At 35.5% G+C, this 21,281-nt stretch overlaps 1 pseudogene; it reads right to left on the minus strand.

Moving 5' to 3' along the window:
* Positions 1-11,264: 11,264 nt before the first annotated feature.
* Positions 11,265-11,429, minus strand: LOC116764862 (annotated as a pseudogene).
* Between the last annotated feature and the right edge of the window lie 9,852 nt (positions 11,430-21,281).

Below are 21,281 nucleotides of genomic sequence, written 5' to 3' on the forward strand. Positions count from 1 at the left end.
ATTGGAAGGCAAAACCTTAACCACTGGACCACCAGGGAAGTCCCCTTATTGTCTTTTAAAAGGCAATAAAATGTTGATATGTTGTCCCTACTTAAACTCATACACAATTTTGGGGAAAAAATAAGAGAATTTTACTTGCTTACAAGCGGCCACAATTTTAAAAGAAAGAGGCCCATGAAAAGAGACAATCCATAGTATTTCAGCACAAATTATTACTTGGGAGTCCCAATTCAAATTGCATAATGTTTGGTCTAGATTTGATAGAAACCAGTATGTTTTGATAAATGAAAAATACAGATCTCTTTGTTTTTGATTGGTTTCACAATCTCTCCTTTTCAGTTCAGCAAATACTTATAAAGTACTTTCTATGTGAATAGCCTAATTGATCCTATGGCAGATAAAATAATAGCAAATAATCTCAACATTTTTTAGATTCCTTTGTCATGCAATTACAGAGGCCATCTGTTCTTTTGTATGCCTTGGTAAATCATAGCTGGTATTAGGAAGGTCCTACTCATGGCCCATCTTGGAAAGCACTCTCTTTAATTGAGAAATGCAAAGCTTTTCCAGGCTGAGGAAATGTAGGGCAAATTTTAATTTTGGGTTTCTTTTCTCTTTAGATTCCTTCTTTTGGTCTGTCATTCCTTTGAGGTACAGATTTGACTAAATAAGTTTGCTTTGTGATTTTTCCCATTCAGTATCATTAACTTGGTTTTATCAATACAATAGGTTAGAGACGTGTGATTTTCCCAGTTGTACCTGTAGTGCATAGGAATGGATATTGGACACATGCAAATCTTGCAATTAGCTTCATATTCTCTAACCAGCCAATCTTTTCACCCAGCAAACTAACTTGCAAACCAAGGGTGGGGAACCTAGGTAATGTTTGGTTATCCTGTGGTTATCTGGACAGTGCTTTGTTTGCTATAGAATGCCCACAGCTAAGTCAGTGGGCAAATTAGCAGGGATGTTAGTACAACATTTTTCTCCATATAAAGCATGGTTTCCTCCTTGAGAGACCAGAAGTATTTCTAACACTGTGAAGTGTTTTTTTTTAATTTTTTTTGTTTTTGTTTTTAGGTGACAGCTTTATTGAGACATAGTTCATACAATATTTAATTCACCCATGTAAAGTATACAATTCGATAGTTCTTAGTAAATTTACCAAGTTACCTAATCATTACCACAATCAGTTTTAGAACACTTTTATCACCCTGCAAAGAAACCCTGTATCTCTTAGCCATTAAGTCCTAACTAATCTCCTTTCTATATCAGTAGATCTTCATAGTTTGGATATTTCATACAAATGGAATCCTATAATATGTAGTCTTTTGAACCTGCTTCTTTCACTTAGTGTAATGTTTTCAAGGTTCACTCATGTTGAAGTATATATATCAGTATTCCATTGCTTTTTGTGGGCAAATCATATTCTGTTTAATGGATTTATCACAAATTCTCCATTTATCAATTGATAGACATTTGCATTGGTTCCACCTTTTGGCTGTTAGGAATAATGCTGCTCTTCATTACAAGTTGTTGTGTCATATATTTTTATTTCTCTTGGATATATACCTAGGAGTGGAAATATTGGGTCAAGTGGTACCTCTATAGTTATTTAGACAGTTATGAGGAACTCCCTCAGTGCTTTCCAAAGTAGCTACACCATTATATTCCCATAGTTGTGTACGAGGGTTCTGATTTTTCCACATCCTTGCCAACATTTGCTAGTTTCTATCTTTTTGCTTACAGCCATCCAAGTGGATATGAAGTGATATCTCATAGTGGAGTTTTTCTTTTCCTTGATGACTAATGATGTTAAACATCTTTTTATGTGATTATTGGCTATTTGTATTTATTCTTTGGAGAAATGTTTGTTTAGATCCTTTGCCCATTTTCAAATTGGGTTATTAGTCTTTTTATTATTGAGTTGTAAGTGTTCTTTATATATTCTAAAACGAGTCCTTTATCAGATGTATGATTCTAAAATATGTTCTCCCATTCTGTGGGTTATCTTTTAACTTTCTTGATGGTGTCCTTTGAAGCACAAGAGTTTTTAACGTTGACAAAGTCCATTTTATCTTTTTTTTTGTTTTGTTACTTTTGCTTTTAGTGTAATATTTAAGAAACCACCAAAGGCAAGGTCATGAAGATTTACCTCTGTGTTTTCTTTGAGGAGTCTTATAATTTTAACTCTTACATTTAGGTTATTGATACACTTTGAGTTAATTTTTCCATATGCTGTGAGGTAGGGGTCCAGCTTCATCCATTTGCATGTGGTTATCCAGTTGTCCCAGCTCCATTTTAGTACTGTGCAGTTTTTATGGGTCCTTCTCAGAATTTCATTAATTATCTGGCTATCAGTTCAATTGAATTAATTGATCAGATTAGTCAGTCTGGAATATATTTGCCGGATTTTTTTTTTGTGTGTGTGTGTGTGGTATGCGGGCCTCTCACTGCCGTGGCCTCTCCCATTGTGGAGCACAGGCTCCGGACGCGCAGGCTCAGCAGCCATGGCTCATGGGCCCAGCTGCTCCGTGGCATGTGGGATCTTCCCAGACCGGGGCACGAACCCGTGTCCCCTGCGTCGGCAGGCGGACTCTCAACCACTGTGCCACCAGGGAAGCCCTGCCAGATATTTTATAATTCAGGTAATTTTTCTAATTTCTTATAAGGCAAGATTTGAAAATGGAAGGAGATGATGCAAATTTTCTTCATTTATCAGATTTGAGTGAATCTATTCTGAAAGGTTTTGCTCATTCTTTATTATTTAGGGCAGATCTCTTCTGGGATGAGGTGCACCACTGAATGGCATTGAGTGGATCCCTTTCTGTTCATAAGCAGCATGATCTAAATGAGGTGATCTGAACCTGCCTTTTCAGGCAGTTTATATCATGCTTTAGTCCCATTAACCCAGAATAAAGATTGATTTATTTACCATGGCTTATATCTTAGAAATAAGTCATAAGGGTTGGGAGTGGGGGCATATATGTGTGCTAAGTTATTAGGAGACATATATATTGTGTTTCCCTGGGGATCCACTGGGGAAAATATTTCCATGGCTAAAATAGCTCAGTTTTTTTCCCAAATAGGATGCAGCTTGTACATTTCATAGATATTATGATTACAAGAACTGTGATCCATAGGAGTTCCCTGTGTAGTTTGACTTTCCAAGCACACTACCCTTGGCTTGGTATGATTGTGGAGCCTATTTTAGTAGGGAAAGATCTCAAGTAATTTCTTATAAAATACTTTCCACATAGAATTCAGCATAATCTGCTCAGTCATGTGGTCCTCAGGCCATAGGGATTCTCTTACCATGAAATGGAAAATAATCATTATTTCTTTAGAGATTAATAAAAGAATGAACCAGCTGTAAGAAAACAATGTCTGAATAGCAAAGTGTGACTAGGGTTAAACTTATAGCTCTAAGCAAAACGATCATTAGGAATTCATCTGAGCAGTAGATCATATTAAACCAGCACAAAGTAAAGAACAAAGTTATCAGTGACAAGGAAAGGAGAAAAAAAATTAGTGCATGATTATCCATACTTCCAGTCATGGAGTGTGACACAAAGGACTTTGAAAAAAGCTATCCACATTTGAAAACTGTCTACTCGATCCAGGGATCTTAGTATAGGTGTCTACTCTTGTGGATCATCTGCTCCTGAAGGCTTTTTAGTTAGCTTTCAGTGAAATTCCTAGCATAAGTAGAGATTCATTGGTAAAATATTTTATTTGTAGTGGGCTCAGTTCCTTGAAGTTTAACAGCAGTAAGAGTAATTAAACATCCTAAAATCATACCTCATAACTAAGTTCTAATGTAGATATATGCTGATGTGTTCTCTAATAGGCCCACTAACTAGGTTAAAAATCATGGAAAACATTTATTGGGTTTTCTTTTGGAAAGCAAGCTTATAGTCATGGTGCTGAGAACCTATTATACCAATCATAACTCTAATATTCTCCTCACCCCCCCACCTCCAGGAAAACAGGAGATATGTAAAGTCATAGTATATGACAGAGAATTAATTTTTGTTTCTTCCTGTGATAGATTCTGGTTTTAGTGGGTATTGAGAAAGTTTGTGAAATGGGTTTATGGGTCTCTATGTGCATTTTGATTTTTTTGTTTAGAATATATAGAATGGATGTATAGTTCTGTTCATTTATAGGTCAGAGGGAACTTGTTTATGCATGGGGTTGTTAGGAGAAAGGAAATGTAAAGATACAGAAATTATAACCTAGTTTATAGTGTCATTATAGCCCAGCTTTATCTAGTTCATTAGACTTTTTAAAGTAAATTCTTTCTGAAGTGAACTGAATTTTGCAATTTCATTTACCAAAAAAAAAAAAAACTCTACCCAATAATTTAACCAGAGTAGAGTTGTGTAGAAGAAAAATATACTTTTAAGTTCTTTCAGTAAGAGTGTAATGGAGATAGATAAGGGCTCAGAGACAGAATCAGGCAAATTTGAAGGGGTGGTAGAAATTCCCAAGGACAATTATGCTCTAATTTACTCTGGGGGACCACTTGAGGGTAAAGTGGAGCAGTTTTGTGTGGAAAGAATGGAACTTACATCCAATAGAAATGTCAAGGTTTGCCTTAAACCATTATGCTTATAAGCTCATTTTGAGTGGCTAAAATAATCACTGAAAAAAGCTATGTGTGAATCTATGCCTGAAGGAACCTATCACTGGAGTCCCAAGCAGGACATGTCATTAGCCTTTTTAATCTCTTTTGAGTCTTCATAGGCTGTCTTTTTTACAATGTTACAAATTATTTCTGGTTTCTTGTTACGTGCTCTGAAATTTAGAGCACAAGGTGGACCCTTTTGAAACGGGAATTTGTTGTTTCCAGTGCTCTTGGTCATCTTCACTCTATTTAATTTGTAGTACTGTAAGATTTTTCCTTTTCTTTTATTCTTCTAAGAGTCTTGGTAGTGCTCAACTATTTGTGGTAATTCCAGATGAGCCACTTGCCAATCTCAAATTCAACCAATCATTTTATTATTTCTGATTATAATCCAGATATGGTACCAGAATATTGTTTAGAAGTACTAGTGAGACTTTTTCTAAAGTACTCAGTTGATTCAAGACTCTTTTACCTATTATTCTTATTTATTTTTATTTATTTATTTATTTATTTTAAAGCCCAGGACATGCCACTCGCGGCTGCCGGGGTGGGTGTAGCCGCCTGCCCCTTGCCCAGGATGCCTGGCTCCTGGTCAGTGGGTTGGCTGCAGCTCACTGTGCGCCCTTATAGGTTTGAATACTTTGTCCAGTTAACCATAATAGGGAAGATTTCAGGAATGGCCTACAGTAATTTTCTTTTCAATCTAATTATTTGTTTTATCCAAGTCCCCTGGTATGATGGTTCATTAGGTGTCCAGTCTACTTTGAATCATTTTTTCCCCTCCCTCTGATATGGTAACCAAGAATCTATTAAACTGATGCAAACCTGGAACCTAGTGTATGGAGGTAACAGTATTCTAGATTTCTCTTTACATTTTTGCTTGTTGCCTGTAACCTTGTGAAATTATTTAACTATATTGTGAAGCTTAGCATGGGGCAAGGTTTAAACATTTGAAGAGGTGAGCAAGTTTTTACTGGGTATTGAAGAGAAATCTCTTTTTTGCTAAGGGTGTACTCAGCTACTGGAAAGGATATGGGATTTTGTGAGAGTATGGAAGGAACAGTAGCTAAATGTCCTTTGGAACTGCCATGGCTAAGGAAGCTGAAAAATAATTTCAAGTCCTCTTCATAAGAGACTTTATCCTCAGTAAATGTCAAAGGTAGGGGAAGATATGAGTGTTAGGTTTTTCCTGAATTTTCTTTAAGATGAACAGGGAATCTTGTTAAAAAAAAAAAAACCTACATTAGACTCATATTGATATAGAGAAGATTTACTGTACCAATCAAAGAAATAGGCTTATTAGGCATTTGAGATTTTGTTTACCTTGAGTTCAAAAGCACTCCATAAGTGAAGGATTGTGTTAAAGGCACAATTGCTAACTGTAGATCACAGAAAATTTGGGTTGTCTCAAGTAAAGGAATGCCACTTAGCTAAATACAGAATTGTGATATAAGGATAATATATTAAGTGATGGAGTTCAGGAACCCTATCCCAAAATATGGCACTTTGGCATATTGCATATGTTAAGCTGAAGGAATTTGAGAAGTGGCATGTGCAAGAAGGACTTTCTGACCTTCCCCTGAATCAGGGCCCTCATGTGAAAGGTAGCCTCATATCTTTTCATGACCTTCCACTCTTCATCAAACCTAACATAGAAACGCTCAGATTTAACCATTTCTTCAGGTCTTCATTTTCTTACAAATGCTCCCATGTCACATAAAACTTATTTTAAGCAAATTTGTATGCTCTTCTCTTATTAATCCGTCTTTTGTTATAAGGGCCCCAGATGAAAATTTAGAAAAGTAGGAAAAAAAGATATTTTCTCTCCTGTACATAAGCAAACTGGGGTTTTAAGGTAAGATGGGGCATGGGGGCTGGGGAGGAACATTTAAGAGTTAATTATTCCCACAAACACAAAAAGACAAATATAGTCAACACAAGATAATTTGAAGATTTCCTCATCAGCCAAAGCATAGCAATGTCAGTGGTATAGTATAAGACATAAGATATCTTCCTCAGTCATATAGTTGAGGCTGGCCTACAGTCTTTTTACTGCAGCCCCTGTAACCTGTTTGTTAAGAAGCCTGAGTCACCAGAGGTTTCCTGGAATCCTAACAGACATATAACCAGAACAAAAGAGTTACTACTTCAGTGGAGAGAACCACATAGCCAGGTCATCAGAAAGCCATGAACCAGAAATAATATAATCACACACTCAGGGATGCAAAGTTTTCTAGCAGTGAGGTGAGACTCACCCAAGGAGATCATGAAGATAGCCTAGGTATAAAGGATGGTTTGCCCTTCCCTAGTAATGCAGGCCAATCGGCTCCGAAGGATTAGGTCTCAGAATGACTTCAAGAACACTGCTAAACATTTTTTAGAAAATAATTTGGGGAGGGATAGAATTTTTATTTGTATGCAAGAGATATAAACTTTAAAAAGGAGTTCATGACATAGACTAATCACTATTTAGGGCTAACCTTACTACACAGCAGTCCCAATTCTGATTGGATAATTTGGGTCAGTTTTGATAGAAACCATGAGTTCCTATCTTCAACAACAAATACTACAATTTTCTGATTTTCCTAGGCAACAGTGTCTTGGGTAATGTTCCTTCCATCTATGGTGATTTCTGCATGGCTAGTACTCAGAAGTTCCTGCTATTCATGGCCTTTTTTTTGAAAAGTAAACCTTTTGTTATTTTAGAGATGCAAATCTCTTCCTGAGTGAGAAAAGCATTTAACTCAGTTTATGAAGTTTGCTAGATTGAGGGCAAAACATCTTTTTTCTTTTTCATTATCCCTTCCCCCCTCCCCCTTATTTCCCCTTCCTTGAGGCTGAGAAGAAAAATATAGAGGAAACATATTTTCATGGGTTAGTTTTATCCTAAATAAGATGTTTTTATAGGGAGCTGGACCTAGACAACCAAATATTATAGATTAAGCATTTTTTCCAAGTCTCAAGTTTATAATGTACTAGAATGTGGAATTTAGAATAAACACCAAACTAGGATTTAGAACTTTTAGAATCTGGCCTTAGTTTTACCTTTATGAGCTGTGTAAACCTGGATAAAACTAAGTCACAAGTTGTTTATCTGTAAATAGAATAATATACTGTTTCTTCCAACTCCAGCTGAGGATTGTGAGATTCAAACACATTGAAAACTGAATATTATAGAATATGAGCTGTTATCATTCAGTTAAAAATATAAAAGGACAATGCCAAGACAAAGCATTTGTAGTGTCTAAGTATATAATGAGAAAATTTACAAAATAAAGAAATCCAAATAGCCAGTAAATATATGCACAGATATTCAATTTCATTACTAATAAAAATGCAAATTAAATCAGTAGAGAGATTTTTTTTTGCCATAATCAGGAAATCAGAAACATGCAAGATGATGAATGTATAAGTGTATTGACTTTAACATTAGAAGTATGTACAAAAGAATTGGGGACAATTTGTGTGATCAACAATAAATTAAAATACATTCAATGAATATCACCTACTCCCATTCTTGTTATAGTCATTGATAAGCTCACTTGTCACTACCTTCCATTCCTTGTGATTTCTGCTCCTGGCTCTCAATTCTCCTGAATATATTTCCTTTATATTTCTTTTTAACTCATTATCCTTATGTATAACCACTCCAGCCCTGACTTCTCGATTCCTTGACTTCTCCTCCAGTGATCTTTTCTGCCACAGTAATTCAGCTACACACTGTCATGGTCAGCTCCTACAAAGAGTGGTTTTTCAAATTAGAGTAACTGTATCTTGGGACACAAAAGCCTTTCCCAGGGAATTCTTGGGTAATTAAAGAAAATCACTTTCCAAATTCTCAACATTCATAGGTCCCCTTTCCTGAAATAGATTAGTTTGAGAATGAGCTTGTGGTGTGCATCATATCAGTTATCCTCTTACGTCTCCACTTCTGCGATTACCTTTCTCCTATTTTACCATCTGTATTAATTACTTATCACTGCTGTAAAAAATTACCACAATTGTAGTGAAGTAAAGCAACAGAGATTTAATATATTATCATTCTGGAGGTTGAAATTCTGAAATTGGTTCTTATGAGGCTAAAACAAAGGTGCTGGCACAGCTGCATTTCTTCTGGAGGCTCTGTGGGAGAATCTGTTTCCTTGTCTTTTTTGGCTTCTGCAGGCTGGCCACATTCCTTGGTTCATGGCCCCGTCCTCCAACTTCAGTGCCACCGGTATAACATATTCCATTGCTTTCTCTGACTCTTGAAACTCTTGCCTCCTTCTTAGAAGGGCACTTGTGATTACATTGACCCACCCAGATAATCTCCTCATCTCAACATTCTTAATTTAATCATGAATGCAAAATCCTTTTTCCATCTAAAATAATATATTCACAGGTTCCAGAGAGTAGGACATGGACATTTTTTTTGGAAGGAGGTGTTGTTTTGCCTGCTAACCATTCAACCAGGATCTTATTTTAGTGCATGTCTCCTGGATGTAAAATTTTCCAAAATGCCAAATTCAGTATTCTAAATATTGATGATTGACTCTCAAGACTGCAAACAGCACTTTGGCACTGTTTCCCACCAGTTTCCTGCCTTCAAAAAAGAGGTTAATAAATTAGTTTAAATTATTTATTTTAAATTATAGATTTCTATATAAGTTCAGATATATAATTCTGGAGGGGTTTAGTTAATTGAGCAGAATTAATATCACTATAACCATTCTTCTATTTTCATCTAATTATTTACATAAATAAGTTTTCTCAATGCTTAACTATGAAAAATGAACAAATAAAAATGTAATATATTTGATGCTAAACCTCCTCCCATTCTAATAATAAGCATAGCTAGCCCATGGAAACAATACTTTTTTTTAAAGCCTATCCGTCTTATTAAGAAATGTGTTTTTATTAAGATCTTATATTTTATACTTAGTAACTATAAAATTTTGTGGCATACTTACAATGCTTTGATCAATTTGCTACTACCAATAATTACACAATAACTAAATCTAGAAAAATTTTTAACATAAATTAATTTAGAAACATTATTTTGCAGAAATGTAAATAGACTAATAACTTTCAAACATAAAAACAAGCATCACTGAAACAAAATTCTGTGGGAGGAGTAGAATAAAAAAAGATGGAAAAAAATGATGTAAAATAGTTATCTCTTAAAAAGGAACTGACCTAATTGGGAAGGAAATCCAAAAAAGAGGGGATGCATGTATATGTATGGCTGATTCACTTTGCTGTACAGCAGAAACTAACACAACAGTGTAAAGCAACTAAACTCCAATAAGAATAAAATAAAATAAAATAGAGGACCTTATTTACATTTTTAATATGTATGATGGTACATATCAAATGACTATAAGTATATTCTATAAATTACATTATTAAGTGCTGTAACATTTTAATTTTAAAATTCTAATATTTACAACATGCTAAAAAATTACATTCTTTGTATCTCCTTGAGCTTCCAATGAGAAATTATATATCATCCCAAAATTTTTCATTACCAATGAAAAATGAAACCTTTTCTAAAACCATATACAGTTACTTTTAACTTTGATATTTGCTCCTTCAAAACCTTGGATCCAACAATATTTTCACATTATTAGGTCCTATAGTCCATTGTTCATACAACTTTTTCATTGCCCTTAAGCCTGCTTAACCTTTGTCCCATCCTTATACATTTCCTTTATATGCCCTTAGTCTTTTGTCCATTTTCATCATACTTGAAAAACAATTCAACTTTGAAGTTATGAATAAAAATCATATTTCCAACTATACTGAGTGTGTGCTTCCCAATTGAGCATAGCTGGTAAAAAAAAAAAAAGAATGCAAGCAAATACTGACTGGTCTCCCTTTATATTTAATATTTATATTAAATGTATATTAAATATATATGGACTAAATGTTTTCAATAGGAGCAGGGGTCATCAGACTGGATAAAAAAAATCAAGACTTAATGTGTTACATATTTGAAAGTTGCTAAGAGAATAGATCTTAAAAGTTCTCATTACAAGGAAAAAGAATTGGTGTCTATGTATCGTGACTAATGTTAACTAGACTTATTGTGGTGATCATTTCACAAATATTGAATCATTATGTTATACACCTGAAACTAATATAATGTTATATGTAAATAGTACCTCAGTAATAATAATAATAAAGACAAACTATATGCTATTTGGAAGAAAACCACTTTCAATATAAAACACAGACAGGTTACAAGGAAATGATGGAAAAAAATATTCCATATAAACACTAATTGTAATAAAGTTGGAATGGCTATATTAATATAGAGAAATATAAAAATTTTATTAGGAATAAAGGGGGACATTTCACAATGATAAAAGTTTCAACGAATCAGCAATATATAACAATCAGATGTTTATGTACCCAATAGCTAAACATAAACATTTATGAAGGAAAAGCTGATAGGACTGAAAGAAGAATTAGGCAATTTTGGAATTACATTTGGAGATTTCAAAATTTCTTTCTCAGTAATTGATATTGTAAGTAAATAGAAAATCAGCAAACAGACCTGAACAACACTATCAACTGAGTTGAACTAATTTCCAGTATTAAACACTCCATCCCAAAATACAGAATACTATTTTTTTGCTATTTTAAAAAATGTACATGATAGACCATATTATGGACCATAAAACCAGTCTCAATAAATTTGAAATTATTAAAATAACACAAAGCATATTCTCTGACCAAAACAGAATTAAAATAAGCATCATTAAACTGATAAGAACAGATACTACACTTGATCTTAGCCAAAAGGCCGAGAAGCGATAAAATAAGCATCATTAACAGAAGAATATTTGGAAAACATCAAAAAATTATGCCATAGAGTTTTAAATAGCCAATGAGTCAAATAAGAATTGAAAATGTGAAGTTAATGAAAAAGAAAACACAACATAAAGCAGTGCTTAGATGGAAATCTATGATTTTAAATGTTTATGTTAGAAAATAAAAAAGGTCCAAAGTTAATTATCTAAGTTTCCAACTTAAGAGGCTACAAAAAGAACAAGTTAAATCCAAAATAGATAAAAGAAAGGCAATAATGAAGATAAAGTGTGAAAATCAATCAGGAGTAATAAGGGAAATGAATGAAACCCATACCTAGTTACTTGAAAATATCAATAAAATTGATAAACATCTGGTTAGATTGAGCAAGAAAAAAGATGACATAAAATACAATATCAGTAATAAAAAAGACAGCTATATATTTTACACACATTAAAAGAATAATAAAGAATATTATTAAACATTTTATGTAATATATTAAGAAACTTAGATAAAATACGCAAATACCTTGACAGGACCAGGATAACAACATTGACTTAGGAAGATATTGAATGCCTATGTATTCTAGAAATCACCTCCAGTCAACATCTGACATCTCTTATTTCCTGTTTTCACTCATTTCCTGATACTCTCCTTGGTTTACTCCATGTCAACTCCATTGACCTACTAGCAGTTTCTTGAACATGCTTGGCACCCTCCTGCCTGAGCTGCAGCACTGTGCTCCAGATTTCTGCTCAAATGTTACATGATCAGTGACATCTTCTTTGAGAACCCTAAATAGTTATCTCCCAAGTCCCCACTATTTCCCTATCCTCCTTATCTTGCCATTTATTCTTTGTGGTACTTTTCACCATCTTACAATAAATATTTGTTGATGAGTATATGAAAATATACAAAATCTTACACAGCATTTAAACATTTAGTGTGAGAGGAAAGTTCTCAAGATACATTGATTAAGAAAAATGATATATTGCAATGCCATTCCCCTATATATTCTCAATTTTGTCGATAAATATTATGTATATATGTCTGTATGTACAGAAAAGGATTTATATGCATTCACCAAGATCTTATTTCTGTGAGGAAGAATGCTAGTGGATTTAATTTTCTTCAACTTTCTACAGTGAATGTTTATTACATTATAAATAGACAAAAATAACTTAAATACAAATGAATTGACTGAAAAAAAAGTGGCCAAGAGGACTCTTCAGCTTAGTCCCTCTCTGACACATTTGAAACATGGGAATATTACAGGGACTGAGTTCAGAGACTTGAAATAGCAGACGTGTCCAGAGAAGGCATTCTAGAACATATACTGCTGAGCATGTACTTATTCCGAAGGGAATGAACAGCTTGTTTAAATATATGGCTAGGCTCTTCGCATGTCTTAACTTTGATATATTATTCATGCCTCAAATGTGCTTCTTCCTGTTTTCACCAGGGCTCCAAAAAACCCCCAAAGCCTTAAGGCCAGGTAAATTGTTTTCACTTCTAAATATATGTATGTAAAAAAATTCACCAACTACAGTTAAACTAGGTGTTATCAGCTAATTATACTGTCAATTTTAGATTAACAGGTACTACGGAAAGGAGGGAAAGTCTAACAACCCATGGATCAGAAAAGTGTTTTATTTTTCTTTGTCTTCTGAAGAATCAGTGAGCATTGTTCAAAATTGTAACATCATATATATCCTGAATAGAGTGAAAAAAAATTTAAATCACCTGAGTTTATGTTAAACAAATAAATGGATTCACATAATTTTAAAATGCCTCAACCATTAAAATATTCACTAGACTCCACTATTTAGAGTTAGACTTATTTCATTCCTAGTTGAGTTGTTTAAACCCCTCATTCATTTGGTTCTGTAATATATAGTATGAAAAGTACATCACAAATTCAGGTATGAATCAAAACAAATGAGTAATGTTTATTTACTACAGCACCAGCCACAGCATTTGACATGTCTGTAGTGTTCCAGGAAATAGAATTTCCATATTTTTGGGGGGAAGACTCCTTGGTCTAATTCTTACAGAAACATACTTTTCTTTGAAATTTTGCTGACCATTTTTTCTAACAAACTGATATTTGCTATGTAAACCCTCCACCTTTGCTCTGAAGCCTCATGGAACCTTATATACTTAACTCTTGTTGTTGGTTGTCTACAGTTCCAATATCTTTTCCACGAAACTCACATGTCCTTCTGCCACAACTCTCCCTTCTCCCATTGATTTTTGTGTCTGTGTCTGAGGGGAGGCTCCTGACTAAAAGTATACAATTAGTCAATTGTTAGAAGTAATGAAAATAAGTAGATTGAATTTCTTGTCCAGTGTTGATTAGGAACCTAATGAAGCTTTCAAAAGCCTATGGGAAATAAGGGATGAGCTCTTGGACAACAGACCTTGGAAGTGAGAAGTAACTTCCATTGGCAGTTGGAACAGTTGGCATCTTAAGCATGACAGATTTCCCACCACTCCAAGTAGAATCAATATCCAGGAGCATGAATTAAATTAGCTGGCAGTGGATGAGAAGTCTTCCTATTAGTTTGATTTAGGTATGGGTCGATTTTCATAGTTTTGCCGTGATACTTTGTTTCAGTTCATTACTTTTAACCAGATCCGATAGCAACCATCTCAAGGATTCTGTGATGATTAGGTAACTGAAATAAGCATGAGACTGGAAAGATTTTAAAAGAAAGAGCAAAATAATTGACATGGCCAAACTACATCTCTGTGTTGGCTTTCCTCCTCTGTGGATATTCAGCAATTTCATGGGCAGCACTCTTCTGAGCAAAAGTTGTAACATAGATGGAGGATGATGGGGATGTATATGGATAAGATACTGATATTTATCATGACATTACTTTATGCCTGGTGTTTTCCAACTGGAATTCTTTTAATTCTTGTGGCAGATCACTTGGATAGTGACAAAGTCTAACCTCAAATCCATGTTTGAGTCCAAAATCCATGCATTTTCAAACTTTCAGCTACATTATATTGTTGGTTGGTGTTCCATTACCATTTAGCTCTTTTCTTAAACTCAACACCCTGCCTGAGTCCATTTTTAAAGGCATTTTCCCCAGGAAAGTCTTTATGTCCTTGGCCTAGGATGCACTGACTAAATATAAGGGTCAATTGCATTTTGACTGGGAAACCCAGTGACAAGAAACCCATTCAAAGAAATGAATTCCTAATGGCAAATTAATAGGTATTTATTCATTTACCATCCTAATATAAGAATTGACTATTCACCAAGCATCTACTATGTGATAAATACAGTGTGCTGGATACTGGAAAAATAATAGTGAGCAAAAAATGACAATTTTTGTTTCTATGGGGGAGAAAGACAATCAAACAATCACATAATTACATGTAAAAAATCAAATTTCTGAAGAGTGATATGAAAGAGAATTAAAGTATACCTATAATATTGAAGGCTGCTGTCACAGACTGGGTTCACAGAGTGTAGGGAGTTTATTAAAAAGTATTCTTGAGGTCAGCTCCTGTGGAAGGGAAGGAAATGGCAGGATAGATCAGAGGGAAAAGTTGGGTTATGATGCAGGCTCAATGAAGGCTTCACCTGACATACTGAGAACCCTGAAGCTAGGATGACCCTTCAGAGTTGCCTAAAGTTGGGATGAAGGACCAGGTCCTTATATCCCATATCAGTTAGTCTTTGGACTTGTGTTGCTTTGGAAGGGAAGTATTTTGAGGACAAAGTATAATGTGTGAAAATGGATATAACTTTTTTCTAAAAATTTGACTTAGGTGGGAAAGAGAGCGATAAGAGTGATAGCTAGAGGGCAATGAGGGATGAAGTGAGAATTTTATTTTCCAATAAAAGAAGCTTAGGAGCATGGTCCTGGTGAGGAGAGACTTTAGGGTACATTGTTGGCAGAGCTGCCTGTGGGTAGGAGGTTTTATCAGAGGTACCGATGTCTCACCACAGAAACAATCTATGTGTAAGCCCTGCCTTGCTCCTTGGTTTGGGTATAAATAAGAATGGTTCACATAGATTTAAAACTTTAAACTCTTTACTTACAGATTGCACTTCCAGCCTTTTTCAAGATATTTACTAGGAGACCTACCTCAGCAAAGTGGAATGATTAAGGTCAAACATAGAAGCCTGGGTCATATGGTAGACATGAGATAAAAGAGAGAATGAGTTTGGCACAGGATATTGGAAACAATCATTTTAGGATCTGGAATCATTCCTCACAATAACAACAAAGGATGTGACTATTGATTGGTGCAGGAGTAGAATTTGTGCCTTTGCTCTAAGTACTGGGAATTTACCTGGTATAATTAGAACTAGTCGGTATGGCTGTTTCCAAGAAGAGGATTCAAGACATGATAGCTACTGGCGATGGCAATAGGAAGCTCTGTGGTTCAGTTTATCAGTGGTCTTACATCTGGAATTGAAAGGTGGGAAAGTATGAATTTCAAACTTTCTATGACATTAATATTCTAGATATGTTGGTCTACCATTTAATCACACGGAATTTTGCTATTTCCACTTTCAGTCTGAGTGGTTAATTCTGCTGTTCTCACCAAAACACATTCTTGGGGGAGAACTATGATATGTTCATTCATTCATTTATCAAATATTTTCTCAATATCTATTGTGGGATTGGCACTTTCCTAGTGGTAGAGTACGAAGTGGTTGCAAAAAATGGTCAGAGCAGTCTTGCAGGGGAAGACAGACTTGGTACATAAAAGTAATAAATGGTTATATATTGTTATAGAAAAGGATTCAGAGCAGTCTTGCAGGTATGGTATGGTGGGGAGAGAAATTAATAGATTAAGTTATATTTTGGAGAAAATTACAAAATATTAATGAATTGAATATGGGATGTTATGGAGAAAAATAAATCTTAACTGTTCCCAGATTTCTGGATTAAGCATCTGGGATGGACTATGGTATCATTTACTGAGAATGAAAAGCCTTGGGAAAAAGAGATTGAAGGAGGTTTAGTCTACTAAGGATTCAATTGTGGGCATGCTAGGTTTGAGATACCTCTGAGCCATCAAAGTGGATATTTCAGGTAGGTAATGGTATATGTGTATGTTTAAAGATAAGAGCAATGATCTGTGTATGAGAAATACATTTTGGAATTGATGACACATAAATGATATATAGTCATAGTAAAGGATGAGATCATTTAGGGAAGAAAACCAAGGGAAAGAAGAGAAAACCCTTTACAGAGTCCTGAGGAACTCCAGAATTTAGATTTGAGGTGGATGATAAAGAGATCTTGGTGCTGAAATGAGAATTCTGGTATGATGACATAATATCTGATTACATCTTCACAATGACACTTAGGAATAAAAAATAAGAACAGTTTCCATTTATAAAGCACTTGCTATGACAGCCACTCTTTCAAGTGCTTTGCCTACATTTGCATGTATAATTCTCACAGCAAGCTTATATGGCAGGCCCTACTTTTATCACCCTATTTTATAGTTGAGGAACCTGAGGCCTAGTGTGGATAATTAACTTGTCCAGGGTCATGTATGGAAACAAGCTTCAAATCCAAGCAATCAGGCTTCAGAGCCTGCATATAACTATGGTGCTATTTTGCCCCTTAAAATGCCACTTGGTTCTCTCCACAATATGGCAGTTTGCTTCTCTAAGGCTGGCAGGTGAATCTTTCTCACTTCCAATCTCTTCCTTTAGGAAGGATCCAGTCCTTTTTATGGGCTCGCCTGCTTAGGCCTATCCAGGATAATCCCTCTTTCGATTAATTCAGTGGCAAGTTATTTAGGACCTTAATTACATCTGAAAAATCCTTTCACCTTTGTCATATGATGTAACCTAATCACCGGAGTGAATTCAGTCATGTTCAAACTCACTCATGATCAAGGGGGAGAGATTGTATAAGGTGTGGACAAGGGGTAAGAAGCTTGGGGACAACCTTAGAATTCTGCCTGCCATGGTGACCAGAGTCACCTACAGAGTTGCGATGGATTCAGCCTCCTGATTATACTTGGGGTCATCTGGGCATGATTAATTAGAATGTCAGTCATTTGAGTATGTGGATTGGAAACCACTCCAATCCAAATCACTTCCATTTCAACTTCTCCCAAAGTTGACCACAGCTGCTGTGGAACTGAACTGCAAGACTACACACTGAGCAGTTGCTTTGGCAACCAACACATATTCTACCCCATTTGAACGCTAGTTAAAATGGTCCTTACAATGGCATTGCTAAACAGAATTGAAACTAAAATGTTACAGCATGTCAAAATCCCAGACTTGGCAGAAACTCAAAGAGAATGATTATCTGAAGAGCCAGCGCAAGCTTTTGTACTGTATATAAGTTCACAATCTAGACTCATTATAAATTGTTATTCAAAAGGGTGCATGCCTTCTATCACCATTATTGGTTTACTAACCAGTACCTTATATATATAGCAGGTATGCAGCAGGTATTTGTTGAACTAAATCAAAATTGCCTTTCCAGAATGGCTATTTATTATGTATCTTAACTGGTGCATACAAAATTTGAATTTCCATGACCCTGCGTTTCCCCAAACCTGCTTTTAAACAGTCTGTTAAAAGTATAAAAACCATCAAATGCCTTTTTATCCAGCTAATTATATTACTGACCAAAATGACCACTGTACCCTTAGAAATCATGTTTATTTGTCAAGCAGTAGGTGATATAACTAAACACAGTATTGTTCACAAGAGTGAACAGCTTACTTCTAGTTATCCAGATGCAAAAAAAAAAAAAAAAAAATCGCCCAGTAGCTCCGCAGTGAATTGCTTGCTGAAGGTGTTTCATCCTCATGGTGCATAAGAGTAATCCCATGCACAGAAAAAATCCAAGGAAAGCATTATTATCCTTTGAGGCAACAATGATTGCCCATTGGTCTTGTCAGTCCAGTTCCCAGGACCCATATTTGCCACACTATGTTCTACAGAATATTAGTTCCTTCAGGTGTTAATAAGGGTCCTGACAAAAAGGTTACTGACCAAAATGTTGGGAAATGTAGCACACTTTGCCCTCCCTTCAAGGAACCACAGTGTACATTAGCAGTTGAAAAACTTTCAGCAGTCATGAAGACAGGTGTTTAACCCAGCATTTTCCAAATTAATTTGACCACTGACACTACCTTTTCCTCCTGGTGACTCTGCGGATCACCTAATACTATGTCAAGAAAATAATGTTCCTGGGATACATTTAGAGGAATGCTCTCTGAATTAACAGGGCATTTGATAACAGTGGTTATACTCATTTCCTCTAGGGACAGTTCAAATTGTGGTGGGTAATTTGGGGAGTAAATACTGACTGAGAACTTGTGATGTGTAAGACATGGCACAGTATCTCTTTTTAACCTTCAATTATTACTGTAAGAGAGGTAATCTGACTCCTCTTTTACAGATGCAGGTGTTAGAGTTAAAGGAATGTCCACTATTAATATTCACTCCTTTGTACAGAAAAACAAAACTGCTGATGATACAAGTTTACCTAAAAAGTACAGCTTTCATGAAAGTGTTCTACAGAGGTTCTGCAGAGGTCCTTGGAGGAAAATTAAGAGTCTGTTCATGTCCCTAAGTGAGATTTTGAATATCATATGCAGAGATGCATCAATATTTTTATTAGTTAAGGACACTGAGATTGGGAACGAAGAATGAGATTTGAGGTGGATACCAGACCCAAGTACCCTCAGCCTTCTGGAATGAGATGGTCACCCCCAGCTGAAAAGAAATGGGTCTGTGGGTGGCAGTGCTCTGAGTCTATCACTTAGATACTTGCTGGATATGTGCCTGCTTGTGAGATTCTTTTAAAATTAATTTTTGTTGGAGTATAGTTGCTTTACAGTGTGTTAGTTTCTACTGCACAGCAAAATGAATCAGCCATACATATACATATATCCCCTCCCTTTTGGACTTCCTTCCCATTCAGGTCACCACAGTGCATTAAGTAGAGTTCCCTGTGCTATACTGTGTGTTCTCATTAGTTATCTATTTTATACATAGTATCAGTAGTGTGTATGTGTCAATCCCCATCTCCCAATTCCTCCACCCCAACCCCCTTTTCCCCCTTGGTATCCATACATTTGTTCTCTATGTATGTGTCGCCTGCTTGTGAGATTTTGATTGAAATTGTGCCTACTTGATTTTTCTCTATAAAATAAAGTTCTCAACCAGTCTTTGACACGTGCATCAGCAATAGTTGATAAATAGTTTAAAGGTTTTATTTCCCTGAAATGTGCTATAAGTAGAACAATTTACAGAAATAAGTTTTTAGGGAAAAAAAACCCCTATAGCTAGCTGATTGAGGACTCTAATATATAATGATATTCTATATTTGAGGACTGTCTTCTCAGTACTATATTTTACATATTTTTTGGCAAAATTGCTCTTGTGCTATAACCTGCTGGAGTGATTTTTGAAGAATAATGTGAATAAAAGATGGTTTGTTGAGATTCAGGATTTAATTCGTTTCAGTTAGTAGGGAGAGCAATATTAATATGTCTTAAAATTGCAAAATAAGAAAAACAGGGTACATTTATTTTTTCCATGCGTATGATGTATTGAGTCTTTCTACTTCTTAAGTGTTTCTCAGTTTCAACCATCATGCAAGGCACTGAATCAAGATGGACTTTTAAATAACACACTGTGGTATTAACCAAATACCATTACTATGGAAAGTGATGAAGAGTACTTTAGCTGAATTACTTGTAACCAGAAATGCCCCAGATGCAAGCTTGTTGCATATTTTCTTCAGGCAAATGCCTCAGTCACCTTGTCATTGAATAACTTTGCACCTTAACTCCACACTAATATATCCTGTTCCAGTCAGCTGTGTAAACAACTAAGCACAGAAGGAAAACCCTACAGAACACACTTCACTGCACCCTGGCCATTCTTCCTATCAAGCAGGAATGTATACTATTTTAGGATATTTGCATTTGTATATATAGTGTACTCATATACATGAAGTCTCTACTAGTTTTCTTTCTTTTTTTTTTTTTTTTTTTAAACATCTTTATTGGGGTATAATTGCTTTACAATGGTGTGTTAGTTTCTGCTTTATAACAAAGTGAATCAGCTATACATATACATATGTTCCCATATGTCTTCCCTCTTGCGTCTCCCTCCCTCCCACTCTCCCCCTCCCACCCTTCCAGGCTGTCACAAAGCACCGAGCTAATATCCCTGTGCCTTGCGGCTGCTTCCCCCCAGCTATCTACCTTACTACGTTTGTTAGTGTGTATATGTCCATGACTCTCTCTCGCCCTGTCAAAACTCACCCCTCCCCCTCCCCATACCCTCAAGTCCGTTCTCCAGTAGGTCTGCGTCTTTATTCCTATCTTACCCCTAGGTTCTTCATGACATTTTTTTCCCTTAAATTCCATATATATGTGTTAGCATACGGTATTTGTCTTTTTCTTTCTGACTTACTTCACTCTGTATGACAGACTCTAGGTCTATCCATCTCATTACAAATAGCTCAATTTCATTTCTTTTTAAGGCTGAGTAATATTCCATTGTGTATATGTGCCACATCTTCTTTATCCATTCATCCGATGATGGGCGCTTAGGTTGTTTCCATGTCCTGGCTATTGTAAATAGAGCTGCAATGAACATTTTGGTACATGACTCTTTTTGAATTTTGGTTTTCTCAGGGTATATGCCAAGTAGTGGGATTGCTGGGTCATATGGTAATTCTATTTGTAGTTTTTTAAGGAACCTCCATACTGTTCTCCACAGTGGCTGAACCAATTCACATTCCCACCAGCAGTGCAAGAGTGTCCCCTTTTCTCCACACCCTCTCCAGCATTTATTGTTTCTAGATTTTTTGATGATGGCCATTCTGACTGGTGTGAG

Source organism: Phocoena sinus, chromosome 13, assembly GCF_008692025.1.
Source record: "Phocoena sinus isolate mPhoSin1 chromosome 13, mPhoSin1.pri, whole genome shotgun sequence".
In the NCBI taxonomy this organism is placed as follows: Eukaryota; Metazoa; Chordata; class Mammalia; order Artiodactyla; family Phocoenidae; genus Phocoena; species Phocoena sinus.